This window comes from Amblyomma maculatum, chromosome 1 (assembly GCF_055883805.1).
Source record: "Amblyomma maculatum isolate TAMU_Amacu chromosome 1, ASM5588380v1, whole genome shotgun sequence".
NCBI classification, from domain to species: Eukaryota; Metazoa; Arthropoda; class Arachnida; order Ixodida; family Ixodidae; genus Amblyomma; species Amblyomma maculatum.
In genome coordinates, this window is record NC_139344.1 from 153995405 (window position 1) to 154012384 (window position 16980).

The window sequence follows — 16980 nt, forward strand, 5'->3', positions numbered from 1 at the left end:
TCGCCTGGTCTGATTACAGTAGGGAGTCTACGTGTTTAGATGCCGACGGCGAAAGATGTAGGCACCTCATTAATCGTTTCAGTAGCGATTGAAAGTATTAGTAAATGAAGACCGAAAACCTCCAAAGCATCGCGCGACTGCTTCGTAAAGTAGTTTTTTGCCGTCATTCGGCGTGGTGCTCGCAATAGGACTTTACAACGCAGGAAGAAGGCTCGCATCACTTATCGCAAATTGCTTGCTTCAAACTAAAACAGCGCAAATGACGTCAGTGATACTACCGTAGCGCGTCACCTTGATAGGCTCGTAAATGCACTCTGAGGATTGTCTATAATCTCGTGCTCGCCATTAACAGTCTTATTTGGCTTTTTTTTCCCTAAAACTATACTTATTTCGAGTGAAGCGCAGAAAGGAAATAATAAGTGCAGAATTACGCTAAATCACTGGGACTGAGAGCCTGCATTTGAGGCTATTATAATACCCTGCTGTTGCTATTGTTAACTTCTGAAAGCTCCATTGCTCCCCACTTTAGTTATCTTCTTTCTTCTCTTCCTCTATTTATATTTTTGCTTCTTCTTCTTTTACTAGAACAGCAATCTTTGCTGGAATTTCTCTAAACGTTCCTCCATTTTTGCCCTCTAGTCTGCCGCAGCATATGAAGACGCTGTAAATTGTATTCTGATCCTTAAAGTGCTAACATGACTTTTTTTTTTTTTTTTCATTTTCTATAGATGGGGGGTGTGAATATTGGAAATGAGTTTAACTTAATGAATAAGTGCTAGTGGCTTGGTTGCAACCAAATAAATATGGCACATACCCACTCCGGGGAAGTATAGCCAAGACACAGACAGCGAATGGTAAGAGACAGAAGCGTTTTGAGGAAATAAATAAATAATAATAACAATAATAATAATAATAATAATAATAAGACAAAAATAAAAATGTTACAATAGGCTTTAGCATGACAAATCGGACAGCGGAACTATGGGAGACTTATAAATTAGGAGCTGCTATTGCTTCAGCCGACAAGAATGAAAACGAAAGTTGGTTTGCGCTGCATGATCATAGTTGCCGTTAATAGGGGCCACGTTATTACAGGCTTTAGACAAACCGCATTTTAGGACAGTAGTTATGGGCGCGCTGGGAAAAGAAATAATTTTTTATTCTTCACTCCTCCGTTAAGTGACAAAACCTGGCCCACCTAATCCATTCACTCACGCTTTGCACAAACCTAGCTGCAAATCTTGAAACCTGAAATGTTACTTCAGCGTTAGATGAAATTTCTGCGTGAGCACGGCGCATCTAAAAGCGGGCTAATTTGCCGTGCACATTTGATGAGATCTAAGTTAATTTTACGGACTTGAAGTATAAACAATCGGACGCTAGTTTCAGATCAGGGTTTAAACTCTGCTAGTTGTCATCCAAGTTTGCTGTCATCCTGACTGCTCTGTTCTTGTCAAAAGGAAGCACAAGAGTTGGACTGCGGTTCGCTGACTGGTGGCCATATCCCCAGTCAACCCGTGGAGCCATTCCGTTGGAGTGTGTGTGTAAGGAGGGAAGGGGGTGAGAGGACACCGAGCCCCGGAATCTACCGTCTTTCTGCCAAATCATCTACCCTGGGACCTCAATCGTTCAGCTCACGTTATTCGGCAAGTAGCTAGGTTCCTCATGTGCCGAATGTGATCGCTTTTTTGCTAAGAACCGACCATCTGTAGGTTCTGATGATGCCCGAGGCTCGCTAAGCCTTGCGACGGACCTCGATTGTGTTACCATGGCAACGGCACGGTTGTCGCCGCCGCCACGTGTAACCGATGAATTTCCTGCGGAAGCACGTGCCCACGCTGCCGAAGCACGCGCTCACCCCTCTGAGGCCGCCGAAGCACTCGCTCATGACTCCAAAGATTTTGATGCGGCTGACTGAATTACCCCCAAGTGGAAAGGCAAACCAAAGATACATGCGACACTTTTCTCAACGTTGAAAACCATCGTAATCAGGGCACCAAGTACGCTCAATATCTCCCAGGTTAAACCCTAAGAAATACTTAAAGCCATTGCCTCAGCAGCAGACGTGGCGCCACATGACCACAGGCTCTGACTCTGTAAATCAAGTGCCACCAAAATGTCATCCTTCTGAAGACCACCAACGAATTCACTGCACGAAAGGTAGCAGCAGTTACTTCCTTATCCATTCAAACCAAAACTCATAACATGCAATCTTACTGACGGCCCGCGTGGTTTCGTGCCGGGGCGTAATTCATGGAATCGAGAAAGATCTTTCAGAAACCGAACCTTTAGAAAGCCTTGAATCGTGGCATGCGACGATCTTGTCGACTCGTATGATGGGAATGACTGAGTCAGTACTAATAACGTTTGAAGGCACCCATGTACCTGAACAAATTCTGTTCCGCCGCGTCTTGTACAGCTGCAAGCCTGAAAGACCCAATGCTTTGAAGTTCAGCATGGTGCCGTGAATATGGACATTGGCTGCTGAACTGCCCTTTCCCTCCGACCTATCAACGCTGCCCCACCTGCTCAGCCCAGCTCAACCAACAAGATGAACCACATCGCTGCTCCGCCTATTGCTTCCACTGCGGTGAAACCCACCCTACTTTTAACCAGACCTGTCCTGTACAGGAACAACAAGACCAAAAGAGCCACAAAGCTGCATATTATCGAGGGAAGAGTCTTAGGAAACAACAGGAACTTTCGGACCAAGAACAGAAAAAGGCATAATTCCCGGCATCGCACTACAAAGACACGACAAACATCGTCTGATCACCCTGGCAAAAAGGATACGCAATCCCATCACCCTCCAAGTCGCGAGGACTTCCCCCCCACTATCATCGGCAAATCAGGAGACTGCACGACCCCATCGAACCAATTTCTGGCATCGAGAGGTTCAAGAACAGCCAGCTGTCTCACGTCCGTTTCTCAAGCCAGCTACGCGCTCCCACCACCAGGTAAGCCGAGCCCGCCACTTCCCATACCTTTCTCTTACACATCTCCCGATTCCGCACCACTTCTCACATCTGAGAACTATATGCACCACATAAAAGAGCGGAATGACCTTATTATCAGGTATTTTGCAGAAGAAATTTACACCATTCACCAAATATTCCAACTCATGCATACCCTCCTTAGTAATCTCCTGCAGGATGCCGAACGCATGAAATTCCTAACTCATTGTCTCAAACGGCCCCGTCCACCTACATCCACTGAAGCAACTGCTGAATCCTCTCCCCCCCCCCCCCCCCCCCCCCGAGAAGCGTGCTAACGTAGCTCAAGAATGGCCGTGAACAATACCACGCACATTGTACAGTGGAATAGCAAAAACCTCAGTACCAATCGAACCCTCTTTATCCAATGGCTCCTGACTTTAACCTCGCAGCCCCACGTCATTCTCATTCAAGAATCGCGGGCTCTTAAAGGTATTCCGGACTACCGTGCCCTGCATGCAGCTCATGACAGCGAATGTGCCCCATTAGTGAGCACTTATTTTCGTCGGATGCTCCGAATTTAGACCATCGACGTCCCCTCCCGTCTTGAGTGTCACCTCATTGCGTTTACACTGTATTCTTATCATTCATTTCACCCTTTGTCGATTCTCAATTTTTATAACCCCCTACAGATTACGCGCTTTTCAAACCGCTCATGCACTCTTCTTCAACGTTGTTTCGAGACTGCGACTTCTTGATGGGTGGGGACTTCAATGCCCCGCACGTTATCTGCGCTTACCCATGAACCTTCCGACCTGGCCGCATACTCAACGACACATTAAACGGAGCTCAAATAACTGTTTATAACACCGCAAATTCCATTACTCGGGAAGGTGACAGGCACCAACAATCCACCATGTTAGACTTCACAGTGGGCCACGGACTGTGAGATGTCACCTGGCAGGTTACAGATGAAAAACTGCTCAGCGACCATTACCTTATTCAAATCACTGTCCTTAGTTGTACCTGTCCGCGTAAACGTAAAATTTCCCCCACAAACTGCAGTACCTTTAGCACTATTCGCGACACCTTTCATACTACTGGCAGTCTTCAGAGCTAGATAAAAGCCCTCAAGCAGGCCTACAAACAAGCTACGCAGGAGAGTTCCACTTCAGCCCCCTCAGATAATCCGCACCTTTACCTTGTACGCATATGGAAGAGGCGTAAACGACTCTTGCGCACCATTCGCATACAGCCCAACAATTCTCGCCTGTCTGAGCGTGTCACCGAATTGACTTGACAGGTAAATAACACTGCGTTACATTTGACACAAATCAATGGAACAAAATTTGTAACACCATCAACGGCCCGCTAAATAAAAAAAAGAACCTAGCACTTACTCAGAGAACTCCTCAGACTTCAACCGGCTCCTGTTCCCACTTCCGAGAAGCACTATTCGCTACTAGGCGCGGATGCCTTAACAACTCAACTCCGCGATCTCTACATTCCTCCTCCCTACCAAGTCTTTATCCTCCGTACACTGGTGCTTCCAATGCAGAACTCGATGAGCCGTTTACCCTCTGGGATCTTGATTGGGCGTTAGAGCTGCTAAAGCGGAAGTCTGCCCCAAGTGAGGACCAGATTACGTACTCATTCATTCGAAACCTCTCTGACAAGGACGTACAAAGAACATTTTCTGAGCATTATAAACTTACACTGGGAAGAAAGTCCCCTTCCACCATCTTTGAAACAATCACTTATAACCCTACTGCCAAAGCTAGGCAAAAAACTGTGCTTCAAAACCTCCGCCCAGTTTTTCTAACATCATGCCTGGAAAATACCATCGAACGGATGGTGCTCAATCGGCTAGAGGCTCATCTTGAATCCACTGATTTCTTTCCTCCTCAACAAATTGGCTTCCGAAAAGGCGTGTCTACTCAGGACCTCTTTTTTCTCCTCATGCACGAATTGGACCATCCACCCTCTTCCCAGATCCAAGCCATAGTGGCCCCTGATGTGCGTAAGGTCTTTGATAACCTTGCCCACGATCCTAACATCCTGGCCTCTACTGACCGTGGTCCAAAGATGTACGGCTACCTCACTGCATTTTCCCACGACCGCACGGCCAAGCTCCGTCTCCCCGATTCTGTCTCTAATTCTTTCCCCCTTACACGTCATACTCCTAAGGGTACTATTCTGTCATCCGCCCTTTTTAACCTTGGAACGGCTCCCCCTATCGCGTATTCTAGCGTCTATCCTAAACCTAAAACATACGTTCTATGTAGACGACCACTTCTGGGTCTTCTGGAACAGTAGAGAATACCCTACAGCAAGATATCGATGCAGGCGCTAGTTATCTTGACAAAGTATGGCTACTTCCCGCACCTAAAAAATACGAATTGTTGCTGATTACAAAAACTCGCTATCAACGCCAGCATAACCTTGTAATCAAACTTAAAAAAGGGGAATTGCGCTAAAAAAAGACACGGACGAGGAGAGGACATGGACGGGCGCAACCTCATAATGGCAGGTCACCCCATCCCTTGCATATCGTCCTGACGGATCCTTTGGACTTCATATCCATTAGTCAACTAATCAGGCCAATGTTTCTACAGCCGTTAAAGTTTCCAATGAGCTTACGCATCTAGCTCGCCGCACTGTCAATAAGCACGCCGGGCTACGCGAGGGTCAAGTCAGGCAGCTTGTCCACTCATTACAACTCAGCAAAATTCTGTATACAATTCCATACCTTAGTCTAACCTGTCGCCAAAGACATCACATTGTGGTTGCGCTTCATATATTGTACAAGGCTGCCCTTAACGTCCTGTACATACGTCCACGGAGCTCGTATACTCTGGGGGGCTATTCTTGCCCCTGGGAGACCTCATACAGCAACATCGAGACCGGCAAATGGCACGTCTTTCTAGCACCAAACAAGGACATTGGATACTTCAGCAAGCTGCACTCAAACCTATCGACCTCCTCTATCATTACCCCTCCTTCCCTGCTCCCAGTTAACCTCAGAGTAACCCCCATTCCAAAAAAACGTTGCACCCGATACTAACCCAGGCAGACGTTCTGCTCGTGTTTCCAATCATGTTCGTCCTACTGATTCCACGATCGTCTACACAGATGCATCACGAACTAACGTCGGAGCGGCTGCTTACTCAATTGAGAGCTGCAGCGAGGTAATAACGCGTACCTTTGGTCCTTAGATATATCCTCCTCCTACAGCGACTCTCGCACAAGCACCCCCTAACCCTTCAGGATATACCATATGCATTGATTCAATACAGGCTATGCGCCATTCACATGGGTCGCATTCATGAAGAACTGCAGGATGATCTACACAGAGATCTTACCAAACTGCGTCCCCACACTGTCACAATGAGGTAGATTCCTGGTCACGCTGAAATCCCGGACAATGGGGTAATGCATCGCCTCGCCCGCGAACTTCAGCACCGGGCGCCTGGGATGCCCTGGCCATATCCAGCCACGTGGGACGCTCCTCTCCACTACAAAAAAAGAAATCAACATTCACTATGAAAACAAATACGCACTTCTTTCGCCTGCCGAGAATCATCGCAGACATTTGCGAACGCACCAAGACGCTGAACACAGATGGGCGCACGTTGTGGCTGGCTCGCATTAGTCGAGCTGGACCCCAACAACCCGAATTTACGAGTGTGCGGAGCGCAGGTGCATGTGCCGTGAACTTGTTTTGCAAAGAAGTGGAAAGCGAAAGTTGAATGAAGTTAATGCTTTCAAACATTGTTCTACTAGGACTAATAATTTTTTCTGTTTGGACGCTGTCTGATGCCGCGTTGCCTCTTTAGACGAAGCAGGGCTAGCGTACCCACTTCCCATTTGATCCCATTTGAACGCGCCTACTTCAACAACCATCGCATTTAATTAACTGCGCAAATCGATTTTTTTTTTTTTTAGGGGACTGCGTCGGGGCTGTCTCTGAGCCTATGAGGGTGGTTGATCAGCAAATAAATTATGAGCATTTTTCTTTTTGAGCAAAATAGGCACATGCACAGCCGATAAACTGATTGGGGGTAAATCAAGTATCCACTGTACAATGAAAACTATCTCACAGAACTTTCCATTCAACATTGCATTTAAACCTCAGTACCATTTCACAAAACATGTTTTGTTAAGGGTAACCCCAAGCAGTCACTGCTTTTCCACTCTCCAAAATAATCCGTTTCTTTTATGCTCAAAACTGCACCGAACTCCATTGAACAACCCGTCCTCCTTCGTCTCCATCAAGGCTCCTCACACATTCAAGAATGTTTGCCTTCATATGCTGTTACTATGTGCATTATTGTTAATTTTTTCCTTCCACTCAGTGTAGCGTCTGAGCAGCTTAAAAGTAATAAAATGAAATGGCTATGTGCAGACATGCAGAGCTTATCTTTATTAACTGCATTTTTGACGTGCTCCGCAAATTTCGGTTCACGGACGTCCGATACTTTAACAGTAAGCATTGCCGTCACAACTATAACTTTTCTTCATGTCGTGGAGATTCATTCGCGTAATCCATTTCGTGTAATTAAATTTGAAAGCTTACATCTCCGAGCAAAAGCACTTTACATATTGTAGGCGCATCGCAGTTAAGCTTCTCACCCACCCGTTGATGAAATAGTTAGTTGTGCGCCTCTAATGATTTCAATGCCTTCATTTCTTCCAAAGTCACAAAGCTGGAGGAATAAACTAAATAGCTGACGATATCAATTTGGGTCACTTCAGGGCACACATCAGCGTCGGCCGTCGTGTCGACTCCCGGTCGTCGCACATTTACACTTTTTCTTCATAGCGTATGCGCTCCGATCCGACTAGTTCAGAGTAATAGCTTGCACGCAACGACTCATTCCTCTGAGGAGGAAGTATTTTGCCCAAACGAACATGAAAGCATTGCCCAAAGCGCCTGTACAGTGATCGGACGTAACGGAGCTACCAGTGCGAAGCACAGGCGGTCGGACGAATGATTCGGCACTGGTTCACCAACATGGCCGCTCGCGCTGACGAGGGCAAAGTGACCTTACGTGCAAGCCTTGTATACCAAATCAGACATTCCCCCGCATGCCCGAATTGTTCTGAACACTATGCAAACTTAGAACACTACATGTTTTCCTGCCCTGTTGCAATACAGTCCACACCCTCCTCCCCCAACGTGGCGGGCTTGGTTAGCCTCTGACCAGCTGAAAGACTAGTTGGCCTGGTGACCCTGGCCCAAGACATTCTCGACGCTTAGGAGTGCGTTGGATAAAGTAGCTTCCTACTTCTTCTCCCTGCTGCTGTCAACATCATCCGGTGAGTGCGCCATGCGTAAGGGTCAGGATCTCATTTGCAACTGCCGCAATGACTTTATAGAAAATCATGGGGTACATTATCCTTCCTATACCCAAACTAGGCAGTGGCTAGATTATCGTGCTACGGATCTTTTCCGGAGCTTTAAAGTGCCGTCCAAGTTCACATTTCAGCGCCTTTCGACAGTCATCAATTTCCGTGATGAGTGCTGAGTGCCACACGAGCGTCTACGTTAGTAGTGGCTGGGCCAGGATTGGGAAGCCTGGTATACATACCACTCACCAGCCAATCTAAAATCACTTGAATTCTCAAAGTACTGCTTTCAGCGGGCGGCAAACGGCTTACATTGAGCTGTTGTACCACTACAGGATACACTAAACTTAGGGATAGCTGCCAGTGATGTCATCTGTCTGGAGTATACGAAGCCACGCTCATTCTGGTAAAATGCAAGTGTATATGGAGTGGGTTACTGATACGCGCAGAATAGCAACGACATGCGTATAGAACTGAATGTTAAAAGTGAAATTGCGTACTTCACCCAGCGGCAGTCCCTTTATTTAAACGAGGTATTCGTTTTTGTCATCCATAACGAATTATTAGGCTGCAGGGGCAGCTTCTAGCCAAAAAGCGCCATCAGAGAAGGTTTTTTTTTCTTATTACTTAAGGTCGGGTCAAGCAGAGCACCAAGCCAGAGGAAAGCTTCTACCCATTGTATAATCGGAGGGTGCCCACTGGCGAAACTGGGAATGAAAACCCTACCTTGGCTTTCAAGTCGCCCATCAGACAGTATACTGCGTTCTTACTTCCCCATTTCCGATTCTACATATTCGAGTGTCAGCCTTTACAACCTTCAGTTTATACCGCTTATTTAGTTTATTTGCTATGCCTGCAAGCCTCTCCGTAATGCTATACAATTAATCTATGTTACCAGCTATATGCTTATAGACAAGGGCACCTACTGCTATATAGTTATTGGATCTCCGCCATAAATCTCAATAAAACAATACGCACCTACAATACAGCACACATATCTCATTTCGCCTCGTAGCCTCACTAAACCCTATAATAGCCCGTTTAATGTACGCTAGTTTTTCGAACAGTACTGTTAAACTAGTCTCACTAGCTAAGGGTCATCAATTACACTCCAGCAAAAAGTAAAAAGTTTTCAAAACCAAGCACATCGATCTTTTTTTATGCTACTTGGGCCATGACAGTGCAACTTCCCTACGAGATCGTACCTTATCTATCGTGTCGAATCGTATCTCTTGTCGTCAACGCGTCGCTCAATTGGATGAGATATCTTCCGGTGCTTTATAACAGCGGAATAAAAATCAATAAAGTGAGTATCCGGACTCCTTGTCATCATTCAAGGCGTTAATCATGAGAAGTGCGTCATTGGTATTCTCCGATGTGATGCAAATTATTATTATTATTTTTTTTTTGCTTTAGGCTAGAAGTGTGCAAAAGCTTGCATTACGAATTCATGAGTATCTTCCTTGAACGTTTCTTAAAAAATGTAGTTATTTTTTGAAAAACAAAAAAATTCCGATAAAAAATTTCAACGGAGTTAGAACTGCCGAAGTAGGTTTCGGAGCAGCTCTATATATAGACGCAGCAGCCGTGGAGCAGCTATGGAGAAGCTATGGAGAAGAAATAATCATTCAAGAGCAGCTTTTCAGCAGAAATAATATACAATTCTGGAGCTTTTTGGAGTACTTTGAGCCAATTAACTCGCAGTCAAATATCATTAAGCCTTGGTTAGCGTGCATTCTCGTGTCTAGAAATTTCACTGATGTCAAGATTTTCACGCCATACAACTTCTCTGGACGGCCTTTTTGGCAATCTTCTCGAATGGTTTTCACGACGAGGTTTGGGAATACGAAAATCTCGCAAGTAAAAGCTCGAAAAATACGCCATCAGTCAGGACTGAATTCATGGGTCACTCTTGGACGGAATCGGCACAAGATGTCTGGGAAGAGGGTCTCGAACAAAACAACTCAGCATTGTTGTATTAAAAAAAACTTCCCGAGACGCGGGCGACCGGCGCAGTCGGCGAGTGATGCTGTGCACCACGCCAAAAGCAAATGTCTGCAGCAACACGCCAACGGGGTGCCATATCAGTGCTTTGGCAAAACACAATAAAATAAGGCGCCTCGAAACACACAGATAGCGCTCCTCATAACACCTTTGTAATGCTGTCTTTAACGCGCTAATCTCGAGGAGACAAAATGTTTAGCCCCGGAATATCGGTCTCGCCACATTGCAAGTCGTGCGATGAGCCCATATGACCTCGCAGACCGACGGCTCAAGAACGTAACTATGCGGGTCGCACTACACAAGACGCTAGGAAGGCCGATTCCAATCGTCCTTTTTCTTTTTTCTACTTGTGATTGCGCAGGCTAGAAGACAGTTTTCATTATGCGACCGCCGAATCGCCCACATGACACTGATTTGCCGGCATCCCCCAAAGAGTCCTCGCAGTGCACGCCCCGTCTCGTATGATCGAAGCGATCACATCATCAATGCCTGTTTTTCGTCTCCGTCGGTCCCTCATCGTTACACGTAAGATGCGACGGCGAACGATAGAACATCTCGTGATCCCATTCGCAAGCGCCCAGCGCGCCAGTCGGCTCTCGATGGCCTTCAACGCATTGGTTCTTATGGAGGCATTAGCATTACCGTGGGTGCGCTTGGTTAATTTTAGTGAGCTGCACGAAACATGAAGTTAAAGCCCCCAGACGATCCGACTAGTTAGCGCTGCTTCGAAATACCGAGATGGCTGGCCGTGAGTTCATATGAACAAGAAATATTGGGATTGCCGAATGTCCAGGAAACGGTACTACGAATACCGAAAATAATTAAACTGCAGTTCCAACATTTCAAAATTTCGGTTATTCTCAAAAGCATCTTCGAGAACAAGTAAGCCTAAGGACACTAAAAAAAAAATCAGCCCCGTTTGACACTGTTTGGCACAATTTCAGTCAATTTAATGTTTTCTGGCACAGCATAGAACAAAAACTAGTTTTATTGATTTGATCAAAATAGGGCCATCGGCACAGCTGTCCTACCCATGCTTCTGGGATGTTTTAAGTTACTGACGGTAAGCGTTCAGCCTTTATAACGCGATAGCGTTCAAGGTCCCGCTATATAGAAATTTTGGCGTCGGCATCGGGGTTGTGAGCGAAAAACATTAGTTGTGGTTTAACTCTGGTTAACCCTAGATGAATTGTGATGGCAACGGCGGAAGCTTCTTCTTCCTTCTACATTACTCCCCTATCACGGCCTATCAGTGTAAGGTGCTACATTATTGGGGACACTTAAGTTCATCCTTTAAGAGTATGACGCGAGAGCGTAAGTTACCAGTCTTCTTCTTCTTCTTCTTCTTCTTCGTCTTCTACTTCTTCTTCTCGGCTGTTCAAGGTCAAGCGTGGCCCTTCCCGGGACGACGCGACGGGCCGAAACCTGACGCAATGATGCTATCGCAATAAAATCAGAAGCATGGCGAAAGCTTTTTTCGCCTGGAACAAGATGTGGGTGAGTGTGGTGGTGGAGAGGTTGAAAATGGTGCACAAGGAGTTGGTGAGGGTTCGGTGGTAGCGGGACCTATAATATAAAGGGATGTGAGGGTTCACCTCTGGAGGCGACGCTATTGGGTTTGTTGGTCATTGTCTAAGGGTTCGGCACGTCTCATCTACAAGGACAAGCATCGCACCGGCAACCACAGGCCATTCGACACGGAGCAGCGAGGAACCGTCAAGGGACGACTCTACCTCAACTGTCACCGAAGCCGTTGGAGCGGACGCATCATCAGGGTTCTGGGCGGCAGACAGCAGAAGATCTGCGCTGGGTAAGTGGGATCTCTTGCGTTTGTTGAAGTTGGCATGGTGGTTGGTTTGTGATGCTTATGATTGAGACGAGGAGAATTAGCCGCTAAAGAAAGCGAATCTAATCCTGAGAGTGAATCGAGGTCGAATCCTCAACGGGAGCAGCAATCGCTAGAGGGCGGAATAGAAAGGGATACTGATCAGAGTGAGGTAGTAACTATGGAGGATGATCTCAGTTTGGAGAGCACGTTACAGGCCGGCAACCAGAGGCAGACGTTGTCACTAGACGCGAATGCGTGAAATTGAATCTCGGGAGCGACTAGCCTTAAATCAGATGGAGCGTGGGCTGTCGAGTGGTCGACAGTCACCGCTTGGGTCGGGACGGAGTGATGAGCGAAGTATATAGGCTCAGATTCAATAACACAGTGTGCAAAAGTCCTAAAAGGCTACAAAATGCCATGCGATGCTGATGTGCCACTGTGGTTTGATGAGGTGGAGAAGTTGTTCGTCACTTTCAATGTGCCGTACAGCAACAGAGTGCATTTAATTATGCCGGCACTGACAGAGCGAGTCCGGTACTTGCTTCGTAACCTCGACGGAGCAGAGTGTACGAACTATGAGGCCGGAAAGCAGCGGTTCTAACTGAGCTAAAACTCACCCCAACTGAGTACCTGGAAAGATTTGAAAAAGCAGCAAAAAGGAAGGAGGAGACATGGGCTCAGTTTGCATCACGCGTGAAAACGACCTAGCATACTACATCCAGGCTAGAAAGGTAGACTCAGTAGGGGCGCTGACTGACCTAATGGTGTCTGATTGCATTAAGGCAGGTCCCAGCTCAGAGGGCATCGAATATGTGCGCCTGCGCGAGGGAGAGAGTTGGTTGAAGCCTAAAGAGCTATCAAAGGCTCTACAGATCTTTGAGCAAGCAAAAGGTAAAGGCCGAGCTACAAAGCAGCTTACGGCGCCAGTGCAGCAAATGGGCCAAAAACAGATAAATTCCGAAAAGCCCATAGTAAAGTGCCATCTATGCCATGGGCAGGGGCACATTGCCAGGAATTGCCCGCAAGCAACAGGAAATGAACCGCGCCTAAAACAAGGAAATGGGTACCAAAGGAGGGTGCAGAAGGTCGCGCGGGTCGATGAGACGGAAGCAAAGGAACCAGTCTTAAGCCAAAGCACGGGTTTAACTGCTAAAGTTAAAGTACCGATGCAAAGTTCGAGGGCAGCCACATCGAAGCTCCACTTTGTAGATCTTGTGTGTGGAGATGTTTGCACAGAGGCAGTGCTTGATACTGGTAGTGAAATAACAGTAATACGAGAAAGCATACTATCGCAAGCGCTGACGGAACCATCTGGGGCAGTGAAATTAGTGTCAGCTTTCGGCAGCTCCATTCAGGCGAAGTTGGCGACGATCCCTGTAAAAATATCTAAGCCAGAAACAGTCACAGAAGCTCAAAAGATAGGCCTAGTATGTGCCCTCACCAATGAGCTGGCCGAAGGTATGAACTGTTTGCTTTCATTAGAGGACTGGCAGCTGGTTAAAGATCACAGTGATTCTGAGCACACAAGTATGGGTGCAGTCAGGGTTTCTGACAAGGAACTAGAAAACGCAGAAAATCGGCACTATGAGGCACTGACATGCGAGGTGAACACGGCACTGAATGCCGAATATTCACAAGAGGAAGCAGAGTCAGACGAGAAAGAAGAGGCAGTTTCGCTGTCTAGCCAGCGAGAAATGATTCGAGCAGCACAGCTCGCTGATGAGAACTTGAGAAAGGCATGGGAGGACTCTAAGCATGGAAAGGCGGGTATGTTCGTTAGTGAGGGTTCGCTTCACCATTGGAACTCAATAGCAGGTACTAAAGTGCGACAGCTGGCGCTTCCCCGAGAAAAACGAAAGGAAGTTCTGTCCTTGGCGCATGAATCGCTGTGGGGTGGATACCTGGGTCCAAGAAAGACCAAAGCCCGCATAAAGTACAACTTCTATTGGCCTGGCATGGAAAGAAATTTCAGGATACTGCCAGTCTTGCCATGGGTGCCAGATCCGCTGAGAGCGACGTCAAACTGACAATATACCCATCACGCCATTGACAAGGCCTGAACATGCCTTTCAGGTTGTTAATGTAGATGTAATAGGGCCTCTTGATACGCCATCTGGTAGGGGTCACAAATATGCTTTGTGCCTCGTTGGCTTATGCACGGGATGGCCGGAAGTAGTATGTCTTCGTTCCTTAACGGCAAGGGCTACCTAGCTGTGATGCTCTTTTAGAAATCTTCAGTCGAACAGGGGTCCCACAGACTATCTGTTCGAATAGGGAACAAATTTCAAGGCACAACTCACTCAGCTGATGCTAGAGAAATTAGGTTGTTTCCCTAGGTTTTCCACTCTGGAACACCCTGAAAGCAACGGGTCCGTGGAAAGATGGAATCGGGTACTAAAGAACATGCTCTTTCATGTAATATAAAGAGACCCTAAAAATTGGGATAAGCTGATCCTATTTGTGTTGGGCTTACCGCGAAGTTCGCCACGACACTACCGGGGTAGCACCCTTTAGGCACCCTTTAGAAATCCGACAGGTCCACTTACAATTCTTCGCCTGACGTGGGCAGGAGAAGTTAGTGTACCAGCTACGCTTAGGGAGGAACCTGCGAGGTACTTGACACAGCTACGGGAGAAGTTTGAGCTAGCGGCCAATGTGGCAGGACTCACAAGCACGGCGCGACAGGCTAGCTACGCAGAAGCATACAATAGAAGGACGCGAAATAAAGTCTTTAATGAGGGGGATCAGGTGCTCGTTTTCGACACAGACCGCACCACTAAGATGGCTCCTAAGTGGCTCGGTCCTTTCACAGTGATTGGTGGTGAGAGGCAGTATTCGTACAGATCGAGTAGAAACGCAACAGGGAAAAAGATCTGTGGTCCACGCCAACCGAATGAGACCGTACTACGCATGTAAGCCAGGTTGGTGTAGTGTTTGATGACGATCATGAGTTTGGAGAAGTAGAGTGTGCACCACAAGTCGCACCCCCTCTAAAAGATGAGGAGCTAATACCGGTAGAGAAATTAGTCCACCTCAGTGAGATGGAGCAGAATGAAATACGACGGTTGTTCCGAAAACACCGTGCACTCTTCGATGGCAGACCGGGATTGGCGAAAGTAGGAAGTCACCGAATTGAGCTAGAAGAAGGGTTTAAACCGAAGAAAGCTTTTCCTTACCGAGTGCCTGAACTGCTGAAGAAAGAAGTAAGCCGCCAAGTGGATGGGCTCCTTGATTTAGGATTAATCTATCCTGTAGAGAGTGAATTTGCGTACCCGGTTGTGTGTGTGGGGAAGAAAGACGGGTCAGTGCGAATGTGTATTGACTACCGAACTTTGAACGCAGGAACCCGTGGAGACGCGTTTCCAATGACTAACTCCCAGGAGCTAATTTTTAGAGTCGGTCGCGCGCAGTTCATCACTTTGGTCGATCTATAAGGCGTGGCTACTGGCAGGTACCGATGGACCCGCAGAGCCAGGTACTCACCGCATTTGTAACCCAATATGCATGGAAGGTGCTGCCTTTTGGGCTAAAGAACTCGGCAACGACCTTCCAAAGAATGATTAATACGCTCCTCGCTAAGCACCAAGCCTACGATACGGCATATCTAGATGATATAGCTATTTTCTCGCAAACCTGGCAAGAACACGTAGAGCACGTCGATACCATGTTTTGGTTGCTTAGGAAAGCAGGACTAAAGGCTAGCCCTAAGAAAAGTCAAGTGGGACAGTCTCACACTCGCTATCTAGAGCACATAGTGGTCTCAGGGGCACATGAACCCGACCCCGAGAAAGTATCCGCAACAGAAGGCCTAGTGCAGCCTAGAACAAAGAAAGCTGCGAAGTTTACTGGGACTATGCAGATATTACAGGGATTATGTATCATGGGTATGCTGAAATAGCTAGCCCACTAACGGCGTTGACAAAGCGAGGAGTACCAAACTTAATCCCGTGGCCGCAAGATGCGCAACGCGCGTTAGAACAGCTCAAGGACTCGCTCTGCAGAGCAGTGGCGTTGAGCACTCCGCAACCTCATGAGCCATATTGGCTGTTCACTGACGCATCAGCGACGGCTGCCGGGGCTTGCTTGGCACAGATGCCCGAAAATGGCGATGAGAGGCCTATAGCATTCGCAAGCCACCGCTTCGATGCGATCCAAGCGAGATGGTCGACCATAGAGCGCGAAGCGTTTGCTATTATTTGGGCTCTAAAGAAGTTCGACCACTGGCTCTTTGGCGCTGAGGTCAATGTTGTCTCTGACCACAATCCGATGTCATACCTGACGACGTCCACTCCACACGGGGCGAAATTGGCTAGGTGGGCGCTGGCACTCCAGCGTTATAACATAACGGTTAGACATTGAAAAGGTATCAAGAATGGAAATGCGGATGCGCTAGCTATCCAGACTCCCCAATCTGTCATGGGAGTTGGGAACTAGCGATACCACCATGTCAACCTAGACAAGCGTGAACGTTTCTACTCAGCCGACGCTGTGCGCGGCGAGCTGTGTATGTGATATATCGGACACTTGGAAGAGAGTTCTCGCTGATATTCAGCTGATGTCGTCAGTGTTGTGTGCGCGGACTTGCGAGCCGCGATGAACAATATGACTTCGTGTGTACGCCTGTGTACATAAATGTGGACTCCCTGCAGAGTGATATTGCTGACTGCTTAGCAGACCTGGACAACAGCATGCACCAATGTTGTGTTTTGTGATTTGCTCACTTCTGTGTATGTGTTTTTCTCTGAGTGTCGCGGTGACTTATAGACACTGGCGCGAAGGTAGCGCGGCCCTTGTGAAGAGTTAGTATGAACGAGGTGATAGCAAGCTCGGTTATACTCTTAGAAGGGGCGTGTAGGGCCGCGCCCG

The 16980-nt window shown here is 47.3% G+C and overlaps 1 pseudogene; it reads left to right on the forward strand.

The window, feature by feature from the left end:
- The first annotated feature begins 11747 nt into the window (after positions 1–11747).
- On the forward strand, positions 11748–16570 carry LOC146204664 (uncharacterized; annotated as a pseudogene).
- Positions 16571–16980: the final 410 nt, after the last annotated feature.